This window comes from Hippopotamus amphibius, chromosome 3 (assembly GCF_030028045.1).
Source record: "Hippopotamus amphibius kiboko isolate mHipAmp2 chromosome 3, mHipAmp2.hap2, whole genome shotgun sequence".
In the NCBI taxonomy this organism is placed as follows: domain Eukaryota; kingdom Metazoa; phylum Chordata; class Mammalia; order Artiodactyla; family Hippopotamidae; genus Hippopotamus; species Hippopotamus amphibius.
The window spans coordinates 66,101,550-66,125,853 of record NC_080188.1 but is presented as its reverse complement, the minus strand read 5'-3'; positions in this window follow the sequence as shown (position 1 = coordinate 66,125,853).

The following is a 24,304-nucleotide window of genomic DNA, read 5'->3' as shown; positions in this document are numbered from 1 at the left end:
CACTGGGCATTTTATTGACCACAGCAAAAAACAGTTACATCATCTCTGAATAATGAGAATATCAGTTTGACACCTTTAGATAGATTTTTTAAAGCACCTCTTTAAAATAAAGCAGCATCTTGAAGAAAGAGTTAGAATGTAATACCAATAAATGTTAAGCCCGGCAGTTTTCCTTGTGCATGGACAGTTAGTTCTAGTGTAGTTGGAAATTTCTGTGTTGGTAGGCAATTTAGCAAAATACCTAAGAATACTGTATTTTATTATGGAAGGATTATAGCTTTTCCCCTTCAGTGATTAAACTGTGAAATTGTGGCTCTGAGTGATCATAAATTCAAATGTGTTAACAGTTTTAAACCTCTTATAGGCTACTTAGAGGAACCCATTCATGTGTGTGTGTGTGTGTGTGTGTGTGTGTGTGTGTAAAGTAAATGCTAATGTAGAGACTGACCAGAATAGGTTTTAAATAACTTTTGTAATATGAAAATGACAGGCATTTTGAGAGAAGAATTTATTTAAGATCCTTTTTACAGGCACATAAGATTGTGAATAGTTCACTCACAATCATGCATGAGGTTACATTTCCTTCTCCTGGCATTGTGGGGTCACCTAGATACTCTCATCCAATGTACCACCAGTTATACAGGAGGAAGAGATGAAACTGCAAAATGCATCCAGTAGACAGAGTATCAGATAGAAAAAGGGAATCAGATTGACATCGAGGTTCTGTGCAGACAAAATCTGGGCTCAATCTCAGACACTTTAGTATCTTACACTTGAAATGGATGTTAATAATTACTCTAACAGCCTCAATTAAAGTCTGATATTCAGGTAAGCTGCTGTCAGTATTACCAATTTGCACATCGATGGTATCTTTATGTTATTCTCTCCTAAAATACACCATTAAAATAAAAGAAGCTCACCATTGAAAGGTAAAGCTAGATATTAGCTTGTGATAAAGCAAAGGTATCCATCAAATTCCTTGCACTGTTATAGTACTAAACGCTGAAAATCCTAAGCAAAATAATACTTATGGATAATGTTATGGAAAACATGAAATGACAGATATATATATATTTCCTTTCTCAGTCAAATTTGTTGACAACGCTCTTGATTTTTTTCTCCTCCCGTATCCTCTCAAACAACTTCTGTTTTGCTCTGTCTCAATTACTTAAGTGAAACAACTCTTGTCCAAGTTACCACTGACAACTCATGTTACAAAATTTAAAGAATGCATTTTTACTCTTATCTTGTTGACCATTTTCTCTGTCTTTATACATGCTTTTATCTTGGCTTCCGTGATTAGCACTATCCTATGTATTCTGTAAATCTGCTCTGCAGTATACTCAAATATTTCAATGGCATTAAATATAATTTATTTGCTTATGTTTCCCAAATTTACATTTGAAAATTAAAGTTACCTCAGCAGTAAGCTCATATATTCAAATATCTTCTTGTCATAGCCTATCAAAGCTTCATTCTATAATCTCAAATATAACAGGCCCTTAGACGAACTCTTAACTCAGTTCTTTTTTTTTTTTTTAACTTATTTATTTATTTTATTGGCTGTTTTGGATCTTTATTTTTGCTGTGCATGGGCTTTCTTTTTAGTTGCGGTGAGTGGGGGTTACTCTTCGTTGTGGTGTGCGGGCTCCTCATTGCTGTGGCTTCTCTTGTTGCGGAGCATGGGCTCTAGGCGCGTGGGCTTCAGTAGTTGCAGCACAGGGGCTCAATAGTTGTGGCTCATGGGCTCTAAAGCGCAGGCTCAATAGTTGTGGTGCACGGGCTTAGTTGCTCCATGGTATGTGGGATCTTCCCAGAGCAGGGATCGAACTCGTGTCCCCTGCATTGGCAGGCGATTCTCAACCACTGTGCCACCTAGGAAGCCCCTTAACTCAGTTCTTAACTCTATTTTTTTCTCTCTGAAACTTTTATCACCCCTGGGCTTCTCCAAATCAGTAAATGGCACCATAATCAATAAAACTTCTCAATCCATAAAGCTGAAACTAATCCGGATTCCTCTATTCTTTACCCTCCATATCTAATCAAACAGTGCCGATTATAGCCTACCAATATATTTCAAGTCCACCCACTTTATCTCCAACTTGACTGCCATCGTGGTAAACCAAATTATCATCAATTCTTAACTGACAGAATTACCTTCTAACTGATCTCAGCATGTCTATTTTTACATTCCTTAAACTAATCGTGTGCAAAGCAGGATTAAAACAGAACAAAACAAAAACTTGAATTAGACCTTGCATTTATTAAAACCTTCTGATGGCATCTTATTGCAGTTAGAAGGAAATAAAAATATCTAGACATGTCCTATATAATCATTTCTGAAAAGAGGCTATCAACCTCTCCATCCTCCTTTATACCTCTATACCTTTTGCTCTCTACACTCCTGCCCCATTGTTTTTCAAAGGTATCAAGTTCTCTCTCCACTCAGGGTCTGTGCACATTTCAGTTTTTGTTTGCTTCTCTTGCCATGCTTTTGTTCCTGCTGTTAACATGTTTGTTAATTAATTAATTTTTGCTACTTCATTAAAATTGAAAGGAAAAAAGCATTTTTCAGAGAATTATTAACCTATTTTAAATGACCCTGAAACTATCAACCTATTTTAAGATATTAAGATATTGGGCAGATATCTCAGAATAAGAAACAAATTTCTCTAGACCCTGGGCTGAAAAATTTTATGAATATCATAACCTTGAAAAATAGAGATGAATATAATAAACAAAAGGACATCTTGATTCTGTGTTCTTATTCGCTATAAAGATAAATGTACAAAAAGAAACCACAAAAGTCACAATTAACTTTTTGAAAAGGTTGCTGTCTACAAAACTGCTTACCATTGATCTCTTTTCTTAGGAGAGCAAGAAGAAAGGGAAGCAAGCAAACAGGCTTTAATAAACCCTTATATTCATTTGCTATCTTCTTTTTCTTTACCTCTCCCATAACAATACGTCTCTTAAATTGGGGACAAAACATAGATAGTAATATAAGGCATTCACTAAATTTCCAAGAAAAAAAAAGAGCTATTTTAATGTAGTAGTTACAAAAAATGACTGCCTGCCACAGGCACTGATCACCTCTTATCCCGCAGATTTACTCACACTCAGTCTGCCTGCAATGTTGCTCCAACTGCTCTGCTGTGTGGAAGGAGCCCTTTTTCAGTGTGTGTTTAGTCAGTCACATCTCAACTAGCTTCCATGATGTAATTCAAGTCTTATCTTTCTAATAATGCTCTTGCAGACCATTCGAGCCTGTATGTGGACTTATTCTGACATATGTTGCTCTGTCTACTAGTATGACCACTTGATCACCTCTTTTGTCTTTTAGTAAAATAATTTATGAGGGGATTCTTCTTCCTGATGATATTCTAAATTCACTGAGGGCAGTAATAATGTGCTTTTTGTTTGTTTAGTTAATATATTTTCTAGTTATACCTTGTCCTAAGTATTTGTTTTATAATAAAGAATATGATTCACTCAGCAAATAGTTATTGAGTTCTGTCATGAGACTATAACATACTATAATGCACTGGGAATACTGTGTTAACATATGTTAAGTATTTCATGTATGTCAAGTATTGTTCTTTGTGCTTTACATTTGAAAACTCATTTAATTTTCACTGTAAAGTTATGACATAGACACTATCTTTACACCCTCTCCCAATTTACAGATAAAGAAACTGAGATACAGTCACATTAAATAACTTGTTCAAGGTCATAGAGTTTGTAAATAATAAGGTAAGGCTTGAATCCATGGAGTCTCATGAGAAGTATATGTGATTAACTCCTTAGCTCACTGTACTTACAAGCTTGTGAAGAACAAAACAATTGAATGAGCCATTACAAGGCAACATAAATATTATAACAAGGTATAGAGAGGGTATAGAGGAATACAAAGGAAAAGATTTAACGTAGATGTGTGGGCCTAAGGTCTATATATTCTGTGCATATAAATTATATATAAATTGTGTGTGTGGAGAGAGAGGAAGAGAGAGAGAAGCTGTGTGTGTGTGTGTATACATTGTATTGAACATATGCATCACACACACACATATACGCTACACACTACGTTAGTCCTTAGATGGTTTTGGTGTTCAATTTATTTCTATCTTTTGCATAATATCAGTTTTGCATTAAAGCCACTTAAAAATGGATTCACAAAAAAAATCACTGCCTTGTCATGAACAAAATCTTATTGTCTACATTTTCCAACTGAATCTCTGGGAAAAATAATAGGTTTAAATTAGTTTACAGTATAAAACTTAAATATTCTTCTAAACTTACATAAATTACTTTCTTCTAAAATGGAGAAAACCATTTGTTTACAAAGTCTTATACAAGTATATTGCCTGCACTCAAATGTTTGTCTTTTGAATTAAACCTATCTAGAATATTTACTAGGAAAAATATTCAAAAGTTTTGCAAATTATATTAATCTTTTAGCGATGGAATTTCAAAATCTTTACAAATGTATTGCTAAAGTATATGGCAAGAAGATCATTGAATTCTGTTTTCAAACTTCTGAACTCTTGCTGTAGCAACTGCCAGGCATATATAACAATGCATATGTAACAACTGTACTTAATTTTTCAAGTTTGAAAGTTTCTACAGTGCTCCAAAGAATTTGGCATGTTGTCATCTGAGAGAAGACCCAAAATCTCATACAACTTCTCTCAGCATTCTTTGAGACCAAGGAACAAACTACTCCACCAAGAGGTGATTTTTCATTGTCCATTCATTGCCTGTATATTAAGTGCTGATAATATAAAAGTAACTCTGCCATCAGGGGAGCCAGAGACTAGTGGAGAAAGAGATACCTTGTTTTTGTTTTAATCCTTCTCAGATGAAACACCAGTACAGCCTAAGTCTGAACCTCAATGCCATCCCAAACATGCCAGGGAGGAAAAGCCTGATGTACAGAGAAAATGTGATGTGAATGCGGAGCCATAGATGCACTGATAAAATAATGCTCTGAGCAGGGCTGCTGCATTGCACAATTCCAGGAGGCACAGTCACATTATCGCCTTTGTAAATAATGCTCCCTGGAGTTGTGCAGTTTACAACCTGCTTAACCACACCTGGCAGCTCTGACTAGGGCTTCACTTAGTGATCCAAATAACAGTTCCAGTGAATTCATTTTAGAGACATGAAAACATCAAACAAACAAGGCCATTCCTCAGCTTCAGAAGCAGCTTTTCAAGATAATGGAGAGGAAGCATATTACTATAAATTTCAACATTTACATTGCAGACCATCAATGATTAGTTTGAGACTTTTTTTTTTTTAAGTAACCATGCCTGTTGGTGGCCATGGAACCAAACTTCTATGAATGATTTCACCTTGCTCTCCAATAAAGCTTTTAATTAAGGGTACTTTTTAAAGTACATTACATTAATTAGGCATTTGCTCAGCAGCCTGCTTACCAGGGCTCCTTCTTCCAGTTCCCCTGACGCTGTGGCAGGACCTGGCAGTCACTATAGTAAGAGTAGAGTTCAGATGTTCGAAAACAGAATTCAGTGATCTTTTGCCAACATGAGGGAGATAGATATGAGCATAAGGGGAAAAAAACACATTGCTCTGCAAAACACTGCTTCATTTCTCAAACACAGAGGGAGGGCAGAGTGGAATAAATTGCATCGGGCTGCTTCTCAGGCTTAAAATAGAGGTTTACAAAGCAGTTTCATTTTTTTTCTGTACAATTCATCATTACTTTAATATTATTTGGATAGGAAACTGATTTAACGCAATTACCCTTAACTGAATTCAGGGCATTTTAGTCACGCAAACAGGAAAGGAAGAGTGGAGTAGCATGAGAGTTATTAGGGTTGAGGCAGAAAAGAAATGTTCCACCCACCCAGCTGCCCACTAGCACCATTCCTTTTCCCATTCGTAATTACATTCTATCCACAATTTTATTCTCTTCAAAAGACACATAATCTTACTTTGGAAGTTATCTTTCTAAAGCCATCACATGCTGGAAAGCCTCACAATTTCACAAGCCTTATTGAAAATTCTGGACTTTATTCCCCAACTGTTTCCTCTTAACTATGACTTCAAAGCCCAATTTAGGAGCCAAAAGTTTTGGTTTGGAAGTATTTTTCAGTATATCCTCCTTACATTACACAAGTATGAGTTTGTTAATGGAAAATCCGGCTACCTAAAACCATGGAAGGACTAAGAACTCGGGAAGGCAAGACTATTGCAGGGGCCAAATTTGATATCAATTAGCATTGTTTGGTAAAGCAAAGTTCAGCATTTGCCTTGTGCAGTTCCTGGCAGCCATCCTCACTACTATCAACGTCTCTCTTTTGCATCTTTCCAACCTACTTTCCCTACATATGTAGGGCGATATTTATAATCAAGGCATAGCACAGCTAACCTTTTCTAAGGTGTAAGAGCCGCATCTCCTGGTTTCATATTGTGGAGTTATCCTAGGTAATTTATTTATTTACAACATTGGCTAATAAAGCCTTGAATGTGTGAAGCACTTATCCAGATATTACCATAGAATTCTGTGGGGATGGGCATAACTGAGACGGGGCATTCAGGTAGAATCTCAGACATATTTTTTTAAATACATGGACTATTAAATAAGATGAGAGAAAAAAATATATGTTGAGTACTTTTCCTTTTGCCAACCAATTCAATTTGTGCCACTGCCTACACTGATGATGGCTTTTCTGGAAAAAGCTTGCTCAGTCTGTGATTGTCTCAATATTTTAAGCATAGATTTCAGAAATGGACTGCATAAATGACCCTGCACAGAGACAGAAGTAGAGAGAAGGCAAATGGACTGTGGTTCCATGGGAGCCTCCTCCAAGCTAGCTCTGGTGCTCAAATGTTCCCAGGAAGGGAATACTTGTGCAGAGCCTGCTGGGTTGCCTTGCCCTTGTGTTAGCACTCAGAGCCATTGAGCATGGACTAATATTCTCTATTGTGCAATATTACATTATTTCACTGTAACATATTTTCATCAGAGACAAGCTAGTGTGTGGACCTTTTATCTACCAAATCTCTGCACTAGGCATGGGTATAGGTAATAAGAGAAAAACGCTTTGTATATGAAAAGTGGCACATAGTTTTTACAAAGGGTTTATTACACATGATCATTTGCCCTAATCCGCCAACAAATGTGTTAAGGAAGAATTATTAACTCCCTTTTTAAAATGAGGAAACAGCCTTGAAGAGGTGAAAAAGTTGGCTCAGAACCATACAGTAAATAAGGGGCAGAGAGTGGAAGCTCAAATGCAAAGTTTATATTTCTAAGGCCAGTGTTCATTTAACTCACTGCATATCTCTATACTTACATGAAACAAAATGATTCTATATCATCACAAAAGCTTTCTAAAAACTTCCTAGTGTTCCAAAAGAAAAAAGAGAATATATGATACACCATAACCTAGGTTATGATTTCCATGTTTTTCTGGGGAGATCTTTTTTATTTGATAGGAACACAGAGAAAATAGAGAAGAGTCATAGAACAGAGGACAATTCCCTGGAATCAAAGACTACAATTAGCCTAACTATTTTTAGTACACCAAAATATATCTTATGAACAAAGTAGTTTCTGAGCTGAAGCTGAATTCATGGTAGTGATACACATAGGCACACACAAATTGTGATGCAGATAACCAAGTTTTTGTGGTCATTGGACTATGTGGGGCAGTGAAGGTGAAGCTCATTGACGAGTGTGGTTTGGTTTCTTCCCAAATTTCTCTACTTTCTGAGCTTCTTAATGTTTTTGACTCTATAGGTAATTTTTAAATTATCTAACTACAGTTTTGAGATGTCTATTAATTATTATTTTGCCTTAAAATAGTCTTTAAAAGATGTTTTTGGATATCTTGTGTTTTTAAATGGTCACACGACAAAAGATTCTCCTTCCTTATAAAATGTTTCTTCTTTGCATAAAAATATTTATTTTAATTAATTGATTTTACTCTACTCACATTTTAAATTCCAACACTCCAATTCTCATCAACTATCAACTAGGTCAATGGCGCCTAGATCTGCATCTTTAGCGTTCACTTCCTCTCTATCTATTTCTTTCTCATAGTTCCTGGTCATTGATTTACCTCTGAAACATTTCTCAAGACTGTTCACATTGGCCTGCTTTCCTAAAACCCCTCAACATTTCTTACTTGAATAGTAACAATCGCCTACTTATTGTTCCTATTTCCACCACTCTTTCTTCCATTATAAAGATAGGACCTATCTTTTGTCAAAAATTAATAAATAGAAACCTCAATTAAATAGAGTCAGAGGACCAGAAGGGGGAGCTCTCATCCCCTACCACTTTGTGGAGCCCATTAGGGAGGTGAAAGACTTTCTATTCTTGCCTGGCAAGAGCTCAGCAGATGAGAGACTACCACAACTCAGCCAACGAAAAGTCTTGGACTCTTTGTTTCCTATAGTTCTCCCAACTTCCTTTTCTACTCTGTAAAAGAGTTCTCCTCATTTTTGCTGGGGGATTGTACATGTCTTGCCATGGTTGCAGACCTCAAATTGCAACTCTTTACTGATCCTGAATAAACTCATTTTTAATGGAGAAATAACTGGCAGTCTATTTGGTTTCTGTAAACACTTTCTAAAATGTAAATATAAGTATGACAATCTTTTATTGAAATATCTAATATCTGAATAAAGAAGGAATTTAAAATATAAAAATATTTATGGGATAATACTAAATGAGTAAAAATGCTTTATGCAATGTTAGTCTAACTAGTTAAGTATTATGCAAGCATGAAGGCAGCAATACACAAACTTCTCAGGTGTTGTGTATTATTGTGGAGGATGCAAAAATATATTTTAATGATATCTTTTCTATTTATTTTTGTATAACTTTAAAATTAAATAATAAAAATGTGTATTCAATAGCTGTGTTGCCTAGCATAGTTAGTCTAACTGCATTAACACAACATAGAAAATTCTTTCAAAGCTGAACTCAATTTAATTTTCCCCAGAAACAAATAAAAAAATAATTGTATCCAGGCATACAATGCTAGTCAACCATTTAAAAATATACCTTGTTAATTCCTCTTCCTATACTTGGCACATAAACCACATTTTTCAATACTTGTCTTTTATCTCTGTCCTAGATCCTACCCAAATTTTTCGGGCAATGAGGTTCCTTATCATCTATGTTTCTAATGCTCTGTTCAGCCATAAAAAAGAAGGAAACCCTGCCTTTTGCCATAACATGGATGGGCCTTGAGAGCATTATGTTAAGTAAGTCAGCCAGAGAAAGACAAATACTATATTATATCACTGATATGTGGAAACTTAAAAAAAAACAAACAAACTCATAGATACAGAGAACAGATTGGTTTTGCCAGAGGCAGGGGTAAGCATGGGGGAAAAAGGTAGGGGGCGGGGAAAAGGTACAAACTTCCAGTTGTAAGATAAATTAGTCCTTGGGATGTAATGTATAGCATGGTGACTATAGTTAACAGTGCATTGTATATTTGAAAGTTGCTAAGAGAATAAATCTTAAAAGTTCTCATCACAAGAAAAAAAACTATGTGAGGTGATGGATGTTGATTAAACTTATTGTGGCAAACATTTCACACCTTGAACTAATACAATGTTAAATGTCAATTATTACCTTGGTAAGACAGGAAAAAAAGTCTTTGACACATTGGGCCCATCACTGAACCTCCTTGAAATGAAGAATCTTAACTTTTCATTTCTGAATCTCTCTCTTAACCTATAAACTCCTCTAGAGTACTTCCTTTCCCTCCAAGTAACCTCTTATCCCTCTTACCACTAGCCTCAGTTTACGGCATTGCACCTGGATTGGAGATAAAGCGGGAGCTTTCTGCTGAAATGATGTATTCCTTCAGATTTATAATGGTTACAAGTTGAAACAGAAGCAACATCATTAAAAAATAAAACAGAATCCAAGTAAAGTTGTGACCTGTAATCTAGCCTAATGTGTAGAAGAGCTAAACTTGGAGAATCTTTTCATTTCCTATTGTGTGAAATAGTTACTAGGTCTTACAAAGAAAGATATCAGAGAATGAAGACACATAAAGCCAAGAATCCAATGAATAATCCCTGGTCATGTTCATCTATAATAAAGAATATGGGTTTCCTTGGTGAAGGGGTATTCTGGGTCTTTTGCAGATTTCTAAAGTGCTTAGTATAATGCCTGCCTCTTCATCTGTGCCCCATGAATATTATGCATTATCATAATTTCATTATTGGATGCCTGTGGTACAATATCAACTGCTTCGTCTGAACATACGGTACTATTTTTTGAATTATTGCTTTGAGTTGCTCAATTTCAAACACAGATAACCTCAGCTCAAATTTTTATATGTCATCATCCTATAACAGAAACTTGCCATAGCTATTTTGCCTTACTTTAAAGTTAATAGAAAAAGTCACCTCCTTTAAAGATAATTCTGGAGCTCATGTCCAACTAAATTTATTTAATATCTTCATCTGGATCTATACTATTATTATTAGTCTTCTTAAAGTTACATGTTGTGATAAGCAAACCATGAGGTAAAGTTACAAAATTTGATAACTATACTTTCTTTATTATAATATGTTTTCTTTAAACAGCAAAAACATAACTTTTTGACTGAAAAGATTCAGTAAAAATTAAAAACAACTCACAATACATTAAGCAACATAATGAAGCATATTTTCAAAATATGATAGAACTAGGTCTGGTTTGGAAACCACTTATAAATACATTATTTAAAAAAACAATTTACTTAATAATAAACTCAGAGCTCTAATCACTGGCAAGTCCTTAACTAGCATGGATTTTCTTTTTATGAAAAATTAATGAAATAAGGAATGATTTGGTTAGGTTGGAGTCTGCCTAGTTTTTCAAACAATATGGTCTTGGATCTTAAATGTGTGGATTATGTTCTAAGCAGGAAAATCAAGTCTCCAAATGTTGACTGCGGGTGTGGAGAGGTCTTACAGGTTTTCTATATGAAACTGCATAAAGAAAGCATTAAATGACAATAAATTAACTATGCTAATGCATATGAAGTTGGATGCAAAGTTTATGTTAATTGAAAGGTCCAGGAATTGCTTACTAGAAGCCTTGCTTTTAACTTGGTTACAACTACAGTAATTTTAATTATTTTTACTCTTAAGTTCTTAGCTAAATGTACATTTGAAATATTGGTTAATTTCCTTCAGTGTTAAATCCTGGATTGTCCTTTGCCTCTCATCATGTACACAGAGAAAGATCACATGTGAAAATTAATGCAGAGCATGAGAATGAAGATGGCACAAGGGAAGTAAACAGGGAACTAGGAGCTACTAATCATCATAATAACAGACAGGTTAGGTACACTGAGACCTTATTTTATAAATCATTTTTCATTTGGCAGCATTTGACTTGTTTAACAACAGGAAAATTTTTACATCATCTTAGTCTTTGAGTTTTCTCAGCCAGAAAATACTGCAACCATAAGCCACATTCCTTGGAGGCTCCAAGACCAAATCACAAGAACTCAGTTTAATGAAAGCCTTTCCTTTTGTGTGCTAGGTGATTCTGTCTTAAGTAGAATGCTATAGCTGTATGTTAGTGCCTCCATCTATAAGGGACGGCAAATGCACTCTGTCACCTACTTGAAGTACATCAAATCAATAAAGCACATTTAAATCTCTATAAACTTAGGTAGTAGTATGATTTTAGAGTACTTCCCTTCACACACAGTCTCTCAATAAGTGATGTTACTGTCATTCTGAAACACACACTCACGTCTATAGTCACACTCTTATCTCCCCATTCTCTCCTTACTTTTCCTTTTCAAGCACTGCTTTAATATCACTTAGTTTCACATACAGTCAGCACTGAACCCTTGCTTTCTTCATTCTCATGTGTTATGTTACTTCAGCATCATCATCACTATCACGTATTAAGTACCTACTGTATAAAGGCATTTCCAAATGACAGAATAAAATGGGTTTGAGGGGAAATCCACTTTTCTCCCACAAGTTCAGAAGCATAATCAACAGCTCCTCATAGAATAGTGTTTAATCATTATGAGTCACAGAAAATCCTCTTAAAAATGAGCCCATTAAAAAAAAAAGTAACACGATAGACCTCCCTTTTCTATGAACAAATATTAATAACACCATGTCCTTCTTCTTCCTCACTGTAAGCAGATTGATTCTTGAGATTGATTCTATTCCTTCTTGCAAGGAACATGCAACACATCTTTCAACTAACAAGTTCTATGTACCCATATATTCCAGCAAACATTTTCTGCTTCCTACTTGATCCTATAAGATGGAGGAACATTTCTCACTTTAATGCCGTTGCTCTCCACAGTTTATAAGAGCTATCTGACACCGGTTTTAAAAGCCAGAAATAAAGTGCACACTGTGTTATTTTAACAAAGTTCATTCCTTTAGGCAGAGCAGCAAAAGAACAGCAGGGCAGTTTATTCTAATCTCTTTACCAGATACCTCCCACACTTTAATAGGTACACAGCTTTTTATGAGCAAAGGCTGTTCTTCAGGTGTACAACCACACCCCTAAGGGACTCTTCTCCACCAGCTATTCAAAGAGTACACTGTGGGATATAAAGATATTTTACTTTGATCCACTGACTACCTGGTATTTTTAAACATTCCTGGTTTTTTACCAAATTATCATCATTAACATAGTGTTTGTTTCTTTCTAAACTATTGCTATATTCTAACTTGCATTTTTTCCCCTGGAGCCTCACAGGAAGCTAGATCTTCCTAAATGCACTTATTCCAACAAAATGAGAGGAAGGGGACCTAATGTAAATCTGCATACGAACACAAATTGTGCTGGGAGGATGTTAAAAACACCACTTGAAAGAAAACCAAACACTTGATTAGTGAGTGCACTTTAAAAGTGTCAAGGTCATAAAAGACAAGGAAAGGCTGAGGAACTGTTACAGGCTAAAAGAGACTAAGGAGAAATCACAACAACGTGATTCTGGAAAAAAAGAACGCCATTGGTGGGAAAAATGAAGAAAGTCAAATCAGGTCAATATATTAATAGTTAATACTATTGTACCAATGTTAATTTTCTGTTCTTACTACTGTTCTGTGGTTACGTAAATGTTAACATTAGGGGACGCGTGTGAGGTGAGGAATATAAGGAAATTATTCTGACTTTTTTTGCAGCTTTCCTGTATTTCTAATATCAGTTCAAATTTTAAAAATAAATAAATAAAATGAAAAAAACTTAAAGCCTATGCACAAATCAAGGTCATGTTCCAGAAGTTTTGGTTGAAACCTAACTTTCAGGGAAAATGGAGAATCTAAAGAGGGAAATGATTAGACAAATATATGAAAAATCAAACTTCACTTTTTGCAAAGCCACCTAAATGAATCATCTAACAAGTTCTGGAGAAACAGAAGAATAAAGGGCCAGGCCTAGAAGGCAGAGAGCAGGGAAACATGTTTCCTCACTGTTTTCTTCAACATTCCCAGCAACAGAGGACAGAAAGCAAGCTTAAGTAAGCAGCAAGCCACCTGCTGCCATTCTGTGAGTGCTTCTCCTGCCTCCACCCCCATTTAGTTTGTGCTTTTTGAAAGGAAAAATGTGTACTTGGTCATTGTGACAGAGTGTCTTTCATCAGGAGGATCTGAAACACCTACCAATATTAATGTTTATGGAGATAAAAAAATATTCCTCCTTTAGAATCCCAGATATGATACCAAGGTGAAAAAAAAATCCAGTAATTCACACAAATTGTTTTATGCAGTGACACCCTAAACTTTTGAATATCCTCCATTAGAAGTGATAAAATATGAGTATCTATCCTTAGAAAAGTTTTAGTTGTTAATAGCATATTTAGTTTGCTTAGTATAGATTTCCACTGTTTCAAAATATATTATGCCATCATGACATCCTTGTAAAATATCAATGTATCTAATTTTTCATGTGAAAAAAGTGAAATTTCTCAAGGTTTATTAATTGCATAATCTACATATGGCAGCAACTGACATTTGGCTTGAGTACAGAGGAGCTCCGTGGGCATGGTAAGCAAATAGCCTGTGCCCCGGGAGGGAGGAAGCTGATATGCAGCTCTGAACTGGCTGTCATGCAGGACTGCAGGCCTGATGTGATCATATCTGCCAGTTTTTCAGGAGGAAACTGAAGTTTCATCAAATAAAATTTGTCAACCAAAAATTGACTGTCTTGTTTCTACTCCAATTCAGTTGGAGTTAGAATGGCATTTTTGAAATATGTATATTTCTAAATATAATACTGCATTAATTTCTTCAACTCTCACTTGAAGACTAAAAAGTGGGATAAATTTGTGGCTATTTTACTATATCTGTTGTGAACTATAGAACATTTTACATCATGCAAATATTATGTTATATTTCTTAAAATTTAAGGATTCAAAAACAATTTTTTAAAAATAAAGTGCCATGCATGCCAAAATTTGTGGGTTAAACAAAAAATCTGAGTTGCACTTTTTGTAAAAATTCTTGAGAATTTTTAAAGGGGAAGAAGAAAAAAAAAGACTCTGAAATAATTTCTCTCTCAACTACGGCATTGGTTTTTCACCAGGATCAAGTAAGAAAATGCATGTGGAATTGATGGTATTTTATAAAATGCTAAACAAAGACAAAGAATTATTATTACATTTGTATTTTGTATTACTTTATGAAAAAATTATGTTTGTCCTGGAACTTTTATCCTGGCAATTCATAAACTATCACAGTACATTATCCCAGGTGAGTAAAAAAGTGTACACAGGATCCAAATACAGGGCTGAGTTTGCTTCTATGAATTTGTGCCTTCTTGCTTACAAAAGTGAATATGAAGAAATGAAAATAGTAGTAGTAGCAATATTAAAACATAATGTTCTGTGTAGGAAATAAGTATAATGAAATAGATAAAATTTAGCCTTCAAATCAGAACTAATAAAGAACTTAATGCAGGGACGTCCCTGGTGGCACAGTGGTTAGGAATCTGCCTGCCAATGCAGGGGACACAGGTTCGAGACCTTGTCTTGGGAAGATCCCACATGCCTCGGAGCAACCAAACCCGTGCACCACAATTACTGAGCCTGTGCTCTAGAGCCCACAAGCTACAGCTACTGAGCCCCTGTGCTGCAACTACTTAAGCCCACATGCATAGAGCCTGTGCTCTGCAACGAGAAGCACCACAATAAGCCCAAGCACCGCAACCAAGAGTAGCCTCTGCTCCTCACAACGAGAGAAAGCCTGTGCCCAGCAACGAAGACCCAATGCAGCCAGAATATAAATTAATTAATTTAAAAAAAGAATTTAATGCATATAATATGTATCACCATGTATGTCAGAAATAACCACTGTCAAATTTCAGAATATTAAAAAAATAAGAGATAAATATTTTGTTCCACCAACTAGTCAATTTGCTATGAGATAAAATTAACTCAATATAATTCATATCACTTTCCAAATACATGCAAATACTGGAAAACTAATGGAGAAAATTAAGCAAATATGTATGTCATTGCATTTCTTTACATGGCAAGGGTAAGAAAAAACAGGGACTTATTTTGTAGAGATAAACTTGGATAAATGGCCCTGGGGCCAAACCATAGTCCCTCACAACTCATAGGATTTCTCATGGTGAACCTTCCCTGCCTTCACCCCTTCCATGAAAGGAGAATCTGAAGCAGGTTTTAAACCCCACTTGTTATGGAACTTTCCACTCAGGCTTTAGAGTCAGACTGACTAGATTCTGAGCTCTGTTATTTACTGTGAGACTGAGCAAGTTATTTAATTTTCTTATTCTCAGCTTCTTGATATGTAAACTTTTGACATTAAAAGTACTTACCTGTTAGGTAAGGAACATCTAAAATCGACTGCAATTTATTAACAAAGACTAATTTTAGATTTTGTGCTCTCAAGGAACATAGCTATTTTTCAAACAGAAAAGGAAATTCTACTCTGCATTGCCTGCTGCTGTATGTTATTTTGACATACAAGAAATACTGTCTGTGTGGGTTTTGATAGTATTCAAGAGAGATTTATTATTCTCTTGACTTTAGTTTTAGAAAGAGCTTTCATATATATATATATAAATTATATGCTCAAATTTAAATGTTAATCAATTATATATGTAACTCTCAATGTCCCAGTATGTTTTTTTCCCATAATGTAATCACCATTATTCAAAAATACTCTCTATGAACAAATTGGAGTATATTTTAGATATTAGTAGCAATACTACTAATAAGCAGTTACTTGAGAATCTGGCTGTGTGACAGGCATTGGGCTAAACATATCACACACAACATTGTGTTGGTGAAGGAAAAAAAGTAGAAACTTTGGAATAGGTACCCTGAGTTCAAATCTTGACTCTGCTACTTCCTAGCTGAGTGAATAAGGGGAAATTATGTAACCTCTCTGTGTCTCAGTTTGTACAACTGTAATATGGATCCCATGTATAGAGCTGTTATAAGGATTAACTCAGTTAATTAGAGCTTTCAGATCAGTGTCTGGCACATATGAAGCAGAGAATTAGTGATTATTATTATTAAATATTTTAGTTGAGACTTGTTTTCAGAATCACTGTAGTAGGCCTAGCGGCAACATTTGCAATAAGAATACCTGAATTTCAATTCCAGATCCAAATTCTAGTATCTGTTGTGACCTTGGTTGAGTCATATAAAGTCACTAAGCTTTAACTTACTTATCTGTAAAATACGGATAACAACATTTGACTAATGCCCTACTATTATTGTCAAATATAATAATGTAAGAAAAATTCTTCATAAGGTACAAAACCATAATGAAAATATAAGTAACTTGCTTATCTAAACATAGAAAAATTATTTATTATGTCTTGTCTTTTCTTTCATAACATCTTCCTCAGTCCACCCAATGGAGGGTTTCAAAACTACAAACCCCAAATCACAATGGTTTCTATATGTGTTCAAATATACAATGTATCTAACAAAAAATATTTAAAGCAGCTGCTTTCTTAAAGAACAACCAGTAATTTGGAACAAGTTCTTCCATGTGCAAAAATCAAATAATGGTATACATTTCCCAATTCACAGGAGGAAAAAAATGATTTTCTCAAGATTGAGACTTTTTCATTTATTTTTTTCTTGTCTTTCCTTCCTGTTATTCTTTAACTGCTAGGGAACCTGAACGTGACAAAATGAATTGTTGAGTATCAAATACATATTAATTAAAAGCCTCAGGCACAGCCATCCTTTTTCTTTGGTAGTAAGTGTTCTGATTGATACATGTGGTTTTGCTCTCATATTGTGTTGATAAAATGTCATTTTTTCCTGCAATTTAATGGTTATGACACCAGGTGGAAATGTTTCAAGGTAAAACATTCTCCAAAGAGAGTTACTACTGTGGTGTTTCCCACACTAGGCAGAAGAATTTTTCAGTAATTAGGTAGGATTTTACCAATCCAAGTAGATATTTCTAAAAATAACTGGATATATTCTTTCCTTGGGATGGAAAATTTTTAAATGACTGTACGGTGAATTATACAATTAACTAAAATTTATTTTTTTCCAACAACTCTGGAAATTATATATTGCTCTGATTTTTTAAAAGATTAGCCACTAAATTACTAGGGGAATCAGTATGTGACTAGTCATCAGATATGACTAATAAAAAATTTCTCTTATTTTTTCAGTAGAAAAGAGAGAATTCTGACAATAAGTCAGAATTTATCTGGAAGTGGTTTCAGTGGAGACCTGTGATTGGATGGTGTTTTGGAATTACACTTGGTTATGGAATTCGTCTAAATCTTTTCTCATGGTGTAGTCTTGAAAATAGAAAAATGTGTTCTTTGGAGGCTCTGGGCTGATAAAGCACAGAATTTCTTTGATGTCTTCTGTTTCATTTTTTAAATTTCCATGAACTTTGCATTGGTCCCTTAAAATAGGTTAATCTCTTTTAAAAGAAAAAAATCATATTAAAAATTAAAATAATAAAATTAAAATAGTAATGTATACCAGGAAGATGTTTATCATGATTCAAAAAAGTGTTTCAAATTTTAAAGTCCATACAAATCTCTTAGTAACCTTGTTAAGATATAGATTCAAACTCAGTAGTCTTGAGGAGGGCCTAAAATTCTGTATTTCTGAAGGACCCAATGTGAGGGAGATGCTGCTGCTGGTGCCCAGACCATATTCTGAGTAGCAAAGTTTTAAAGGACAACTGAAAAAAAAATCCAGATGAGTCTCATGTAGACTCATTACAGAGGTGTGAAATTCTGAAGTCATGTAGAAACACACATGTAATGCACAGAAGTAGTGCTTTCCGAATTATAAACAAAACAAAAATTTCTCACTTCAATTAAATTCTAGCTACTTAATTTCAATTACTCGAAAGCTAATTGGTATCACTCAGTTTACACATATTCTTTAGATTCTAATTTAGTGTTATATCAAACTGAACAGATTCCTTTATACCGTTTCTAAGTAATGCAACTCATTCCTCCAGTGAAGACAGTTCTGCCACTCTGGCCCTAGCAAGGGTCTAAGGATCAGAGTCAGAACCACAGTTTTAAAAAGCCCCAGAAACAGTAAATGATGGGTCCGGAATTTTAATCCAGTTTGACTGCAGAACCTGGCCATATACTTGCACATGATAAGGTTTATTTCCTTTGCAGTAAACTCTAAAACCCTAAGTTTGTAAAGGCATTAAAAATGGAAGAAGTTAATATATTGAATATAATTATTTTCTTGAACTTATGGCAGTTGATAACACATCTTTATAAGTACCTAAGGTACTGAAAATGTGTTGAACTGAATACATTTTTAGGTATGTTCTAAAATAAAGCAGCAGAATTCCATAACATCTGCTGCAGATAATGGATAATATCCAGTCTTAGAAGTTTGACTTGAAGTTAACCTAACACAAAATACAGCATTATCATATTATGAAAAAGGTGAGGATCTGAATTCACACTGAAATCACTTACTAAGTTATTCTAGAAGAACTCTACCAGTTTGAATAGTTTCAAATACACTTGTTACATTTTCCTGGGCAATAGATGTTTATATATTATGTCTATTTATCAGAGGTTATCTTTTTCATAGTACCTTTAAAATCAGTACTTTTGAGGGGAGTGGTACTGAGTGTCTAAAAGTGTTACAATCTGTTAGTATTAGTAAAATACCAAAGTGTGAGAAGATAAACTAACAGAGCTACACTTTTCTCCAAACCTTGAGATAGCTTCTGAGAGCTTAGCTTATGCAATTAGATCAGTGACAGCTAAGGAAGAAAGAAGTTCAAAGAGTGGCTCAATCAAGCCACTAAACCAGGCAAGTGGAAAATTGCATTTTGTTGCTTCAAGTTAGGTCCGCTATTACCTGAATATGCCTGCACATATTTATTTTCTATGTTTATTAATTTGGGATTCTTCACTTTTCTTTTACACTTTCAATAGCCCCTTATTTAGTTAGGCAAGTTGATGTTTTGGTTTCGTTTCTTTAATCTCTCAATGGCATTTCTCACAGTACGAGGTTTTCCTCATCTCATTTTAATATCATTTAGTATTTAAGAAGAGTACCTATTTGTGAACCCCAGTTTATTAGTCATGCTCCAAAGTAAACATTCTGTATGAGCCCTCCAGAAGCACTGAAATTAAGCTAGATAACACCAACTCGAATACAGGGCTGATGTGCATTCAGTCAGAAAGCAATGTGCAACAGATGATCCCATTTTGATTGTGTGTCTTCATGCACAACCAAGTGGGCTGTAGACCACGGTGTTTAATCTGGACTCCACAGGCCCATGAACTGATTTCAGGGATACATAAACTAGCTGATATTGAGTGGAAATTTTATATATATATGTGCATGTATATATTTCTGGAAAAAGAAGATGTCACTTTCAGGAGTTTCTCAAAAGGATTTAAAGCCCCCAGAAAGATTAAGAATCACTGTCACAAACCAAGAGACATGTGGTCTGACATTTAGATGTGGGATTTAGCAGGATAACAGAGAACACAAATAATGCAAGCTAAGGTCTGATATAGCAGAATATGGCAAACATCACCAGCAGTTGTAAAAATCTTCAACTAGCATTGGTTGAACTACTACAAGTCAGGCACTGTGTCACATACTTTTCGTTACTCCTTATATCTTAACTACACATCTGAGAGATAATTTTCCTTTATTCCATTTCACAGTTGAAGAATTTGAAGGTCAGAAGAATCAAATGTTTAGCAATTAGACCTCAACATTGATTGACACAATTATTTGTGCCTGTCACTACTTCATGCATTATTTCATTTAATCCTTACAACAACGCTATGAGGAAAGTGTCATCCTTATTTAATAGATGAGTAAACTGAAATTTAGAAACTTATGTAGCTTACTCAAAACTACAGAATTAGGGAAGGGAAGGACAAAGATAAAATCAAACAATACATGAAACAAATTCTATGCCCATAATTACTATTTTAACAAAGATATAACTCAAAATTCATATTATTCTTTCTAGTGCACAACTCCTAAGAAACAATGTTAATTCACATTTATAGTCTACCAAAAGGATTTTATATCTTAAAGGGGATTAACAGTAGGAGAGAATACATTTTTTAGAAGACGTGTAAGAATTAAGCCAAACTCTTTAGATGAGAGATGAGTTCAAGAGATTCTTCTTTGCTTAGAACTTTAGGGTTGAAGAGAAGAACCTCAATACAATCTGGTCCAACCGCCCTTTGATGCTGAGTTTCCTCTATTTCCATCAAATCAGTATCCAGCTCTTGTTTAAAATTCTCATTGGGTAGGAAAACCATTATCTATTGGATAGCTCATCATAACACTTTTAATTTTCATAATGGTAAAAATTATAAAGGGAATAAATTATTTCCTAACATGGAATATAATTCAACTAGGTTGGGCAACCCAAGCCTAAACTCATACAGAGCATGTAAATGTTTTCCTTTTTTCATTTCTCTTGAGTATCCATCCTCTCTTTGGTTTAGTATATCCTCTTTTGTTTCAAGGTTATTTTTATTAACAAAAAACATAGGTGCAAAATGTCAAAGATCTCTGTTCTTGGTCACTGACTACCAGCAAGAAGCTTATCCCTTCTTTGATTTTTAAAATCCAAATTTTAAAATCCAAATTTATCTGAGAGCTACTTGTGTAGTCAGATGGCTCACTCTGGGAAACTAACCCTTCTCTTAATCATCAGAATCATTTGTGATTGCAGAGTTAAAATTGCATTTGTGATAACATTTTCATCTTTTAGAAGCCTCATGACACATTCTGATTCATAATTCTTATGTTTATTTCATTGACAAAAAAAATCAGAAAGGAAACCTTTCCCTTCCTTCTAACTGCCCTACATTTTTCTCCAGTGTTTTCCTGTGTGGTAATTGTCAGGGTCACCCTCAGATAGGTGGTACACTGGCAAATAACAAGTGAATAGATCAGACTAAGAGAAGTTGGCACTGAATTACAAAGAAACAAAACACAAATTGCTAATAAGAAAATTGTATTTCCTTCCCCAGTGTGAAAAGAATCTATAAAGACTGAAAAATGCCTTCTGATTTTTAATCTATATCTTCAAGTTTTGATCATGGTTGATCATGATTCTGATAATCTAGTGGTATCTTAAGCTTTGTGCCTATTCATTTTTATCCATTTAAACAGAGTAATCTGATTTTCTCCTTTTTTTTCCTCATAAATTATGTTTGCAGCTCAAGCTTCTAGAATAGTCATGGTTGAAGCCTTTTGTACCCCGTGGCTCTGCCTAAACCATCTTAAGTTTCTTCAGTAGGAGAGGGCTTTTTAAGCCATATTTAATAAAGGAAAAAAAAAACCCCAAATCACTAGAATTCTCAACCATCATCTTCTTTCATATGTCACAATAATGTAAGCTTTAGACAAAAAAGTAGCTTTTTGTCCAAATAAAAATAGTAAGTATAGTATAGTAATCTGGCTCCATCTACTTACTTTCCTCCAAATAACTGAAAGAGCTTTCATGAATATTATCCCATCCTAAAGATATAGGTACAAGTTTTATGGCCACCATTTTTTTCTCTTGAAACATTCGTACAACATTCCTCTTCTCACTGTTTCTAAGCTAAGTCTTATATCCCATAACCAAAAATTACATAATATTTTGCTTTTATCTACTTTCCTGCTCATATATGTTGTTACTCAACATCATCTTCTGCCTTTACAAGAGTCTTCAGACCTGTGTCATCATCACCATATTGTTAACATCCTTCCACAGAAAATAATCTTTTCTGAAGAATGAGCTTTCAGCTTTCTGATTTCTCTATTTTGCCCATTATCTATTTCAAGAGGTATAATATAGCAAAAGTCACTAAATGACATAAAACAACTTACTTACAATAAATAATTACATTAAAGCTGTTAATAAGATACTATTCTACATACTTTTTAAGTTTAAAAACTTAATTTAAGTTTGTTTTTTCATACCCCATACCTCTGGGGGTATGGAAAATACAAAATCAACTGTCCCTTTGCCTTGTCTAATCCCTCGTGACAGCTTATCCCTACCCTTGTAAATATTTTAAACCTGCATGTAATATCTAGAAAAGAGCAATTTTCTAGCCACCTCCCCGCCTCCATAAACTCTATCCAAGGTGTGTAGGCTTCACTTCCTAAGTAAATTCTGGGGCATGTCGTCACAAATCAGAAAAAGGAAGTTCTCTTCTGAGTCTGGAAACATAACTTTTCTAAATCTCATTAGAATGTATTCTGTTTGGGAACAGCAAAGAAGGGGTGGAAGATGACAAAATAAGCTCCAAAAAGGAAGGCACTAAAGCAAGCAATCTGGTGCCATTAATGCAAGAGCTGTCAAGAACATAGCTTGTAATAACAGGAACAGATAGCGCTTTTTTCAAAACCTAAACTTAAAGCTTCAACAGTAAGCAGGGAAATGACATTTACATTGAGATGTAAATTACAGCCAATGACACTGTTCATTTATGTAAGAAGGGTTTATTTTGGTGTTCAGAAATATAAATTGAAACCCTGTGTTTTCTTTCAGAGAGACTCCACAGAAAGTAAAACTTAAACTTGTCCCTGACATGCCAGGAAAATGCAAAGGCCATTTTACTGCCTAAATGTGAGTATTAATACAGTGCAAAGGTAATCCTGTTTAAGAGGAAATCTAAATTAGTAAGATTATTTCTAAGTTCTCTTGGAAAGGCCATTGCTTTTGAGTCAAAGGCAAGTTTATAAAACAGTAAAGCCTTCCATAAAGAAATATGCACACACTTCTCCCTTATCCCTGAACATTAGGTAAACAGCTTCACAATTGTGCACCCTGGAGACAAGTGATGTATTTTATAGAATTACAAGACTGAAAGAGAATTTGAAGTGCTATTTATTTTTAATTTCTATCTCCTAGTGCAAACAAATTTTGGGTTTATTTTTTTCAATACAAATTCCTAGAGAAGATAATTCATTAATACTTGTGGTACTATATTAAAGCAATCACAACCTTTATCATAAGCAAGCTTCCCAAATCAACTCTAACACTAACTCATTCCCTTTAGTACACTAACTAAAACATTCCTTAGTGGAAACCCAAAACAATGATCAATCACCACATAGTGTATGTACACTTCAGTAATGCTTTGCATAATTCTATCATAGCATCAATCACATTGGAAAAAAAGTTACATTTGTCTCTCTCACCGCTGGATTGGTCACTCTTTGATGGCAGTGTATCTTCTAGTGTCTATCTTAGTATCTGGACATAATATGCATTCAGTAAAGGTTGAGTTATGTTATGTTTGTTATATTCTGTTATGTACACCATTTTAATCTAAATACTTTCAAGCACTTCAGATATTAAAAGAGTTATTTCTCAAACTCTTTCTGGAATTCGTTAACATACTCTATCAGCAGCATCCCAATAAATGCTTTGTAGTTATAATAATGCAAAATATAGTTTATGAGTCACTTTGTTATTATTTTTAAGACCTATCAAGGTGTCATGTTATACATTGCTTATGGTACAATCTTTGTGACTGATACATAACCTATATTTGAGATAATGTGGGGGTGGGGAGTACAAACCATGCTATTTGTGTGATTCCACCTTAACATCTCACTATAATCCCCAGTTATGTTGTAATAAAAATAATCAGGGCAACTTTAACATTAAATAGAAGGCAAACATCACTAACAACAACAGTTAAAGAAAATAGAGATAATGTCAAAGCTATTTCCAGAAGTCATCTTCACATTGTTTTAGAGATTGTGACAATTCTCCCTCAGGTTTCAGCCCATCAGACTCCTCCCTCACTTTTCCCACTTTGGCACCCTGAGTGGCTTGGGCAAATCTCGCATCAGTCTTGCTGTAG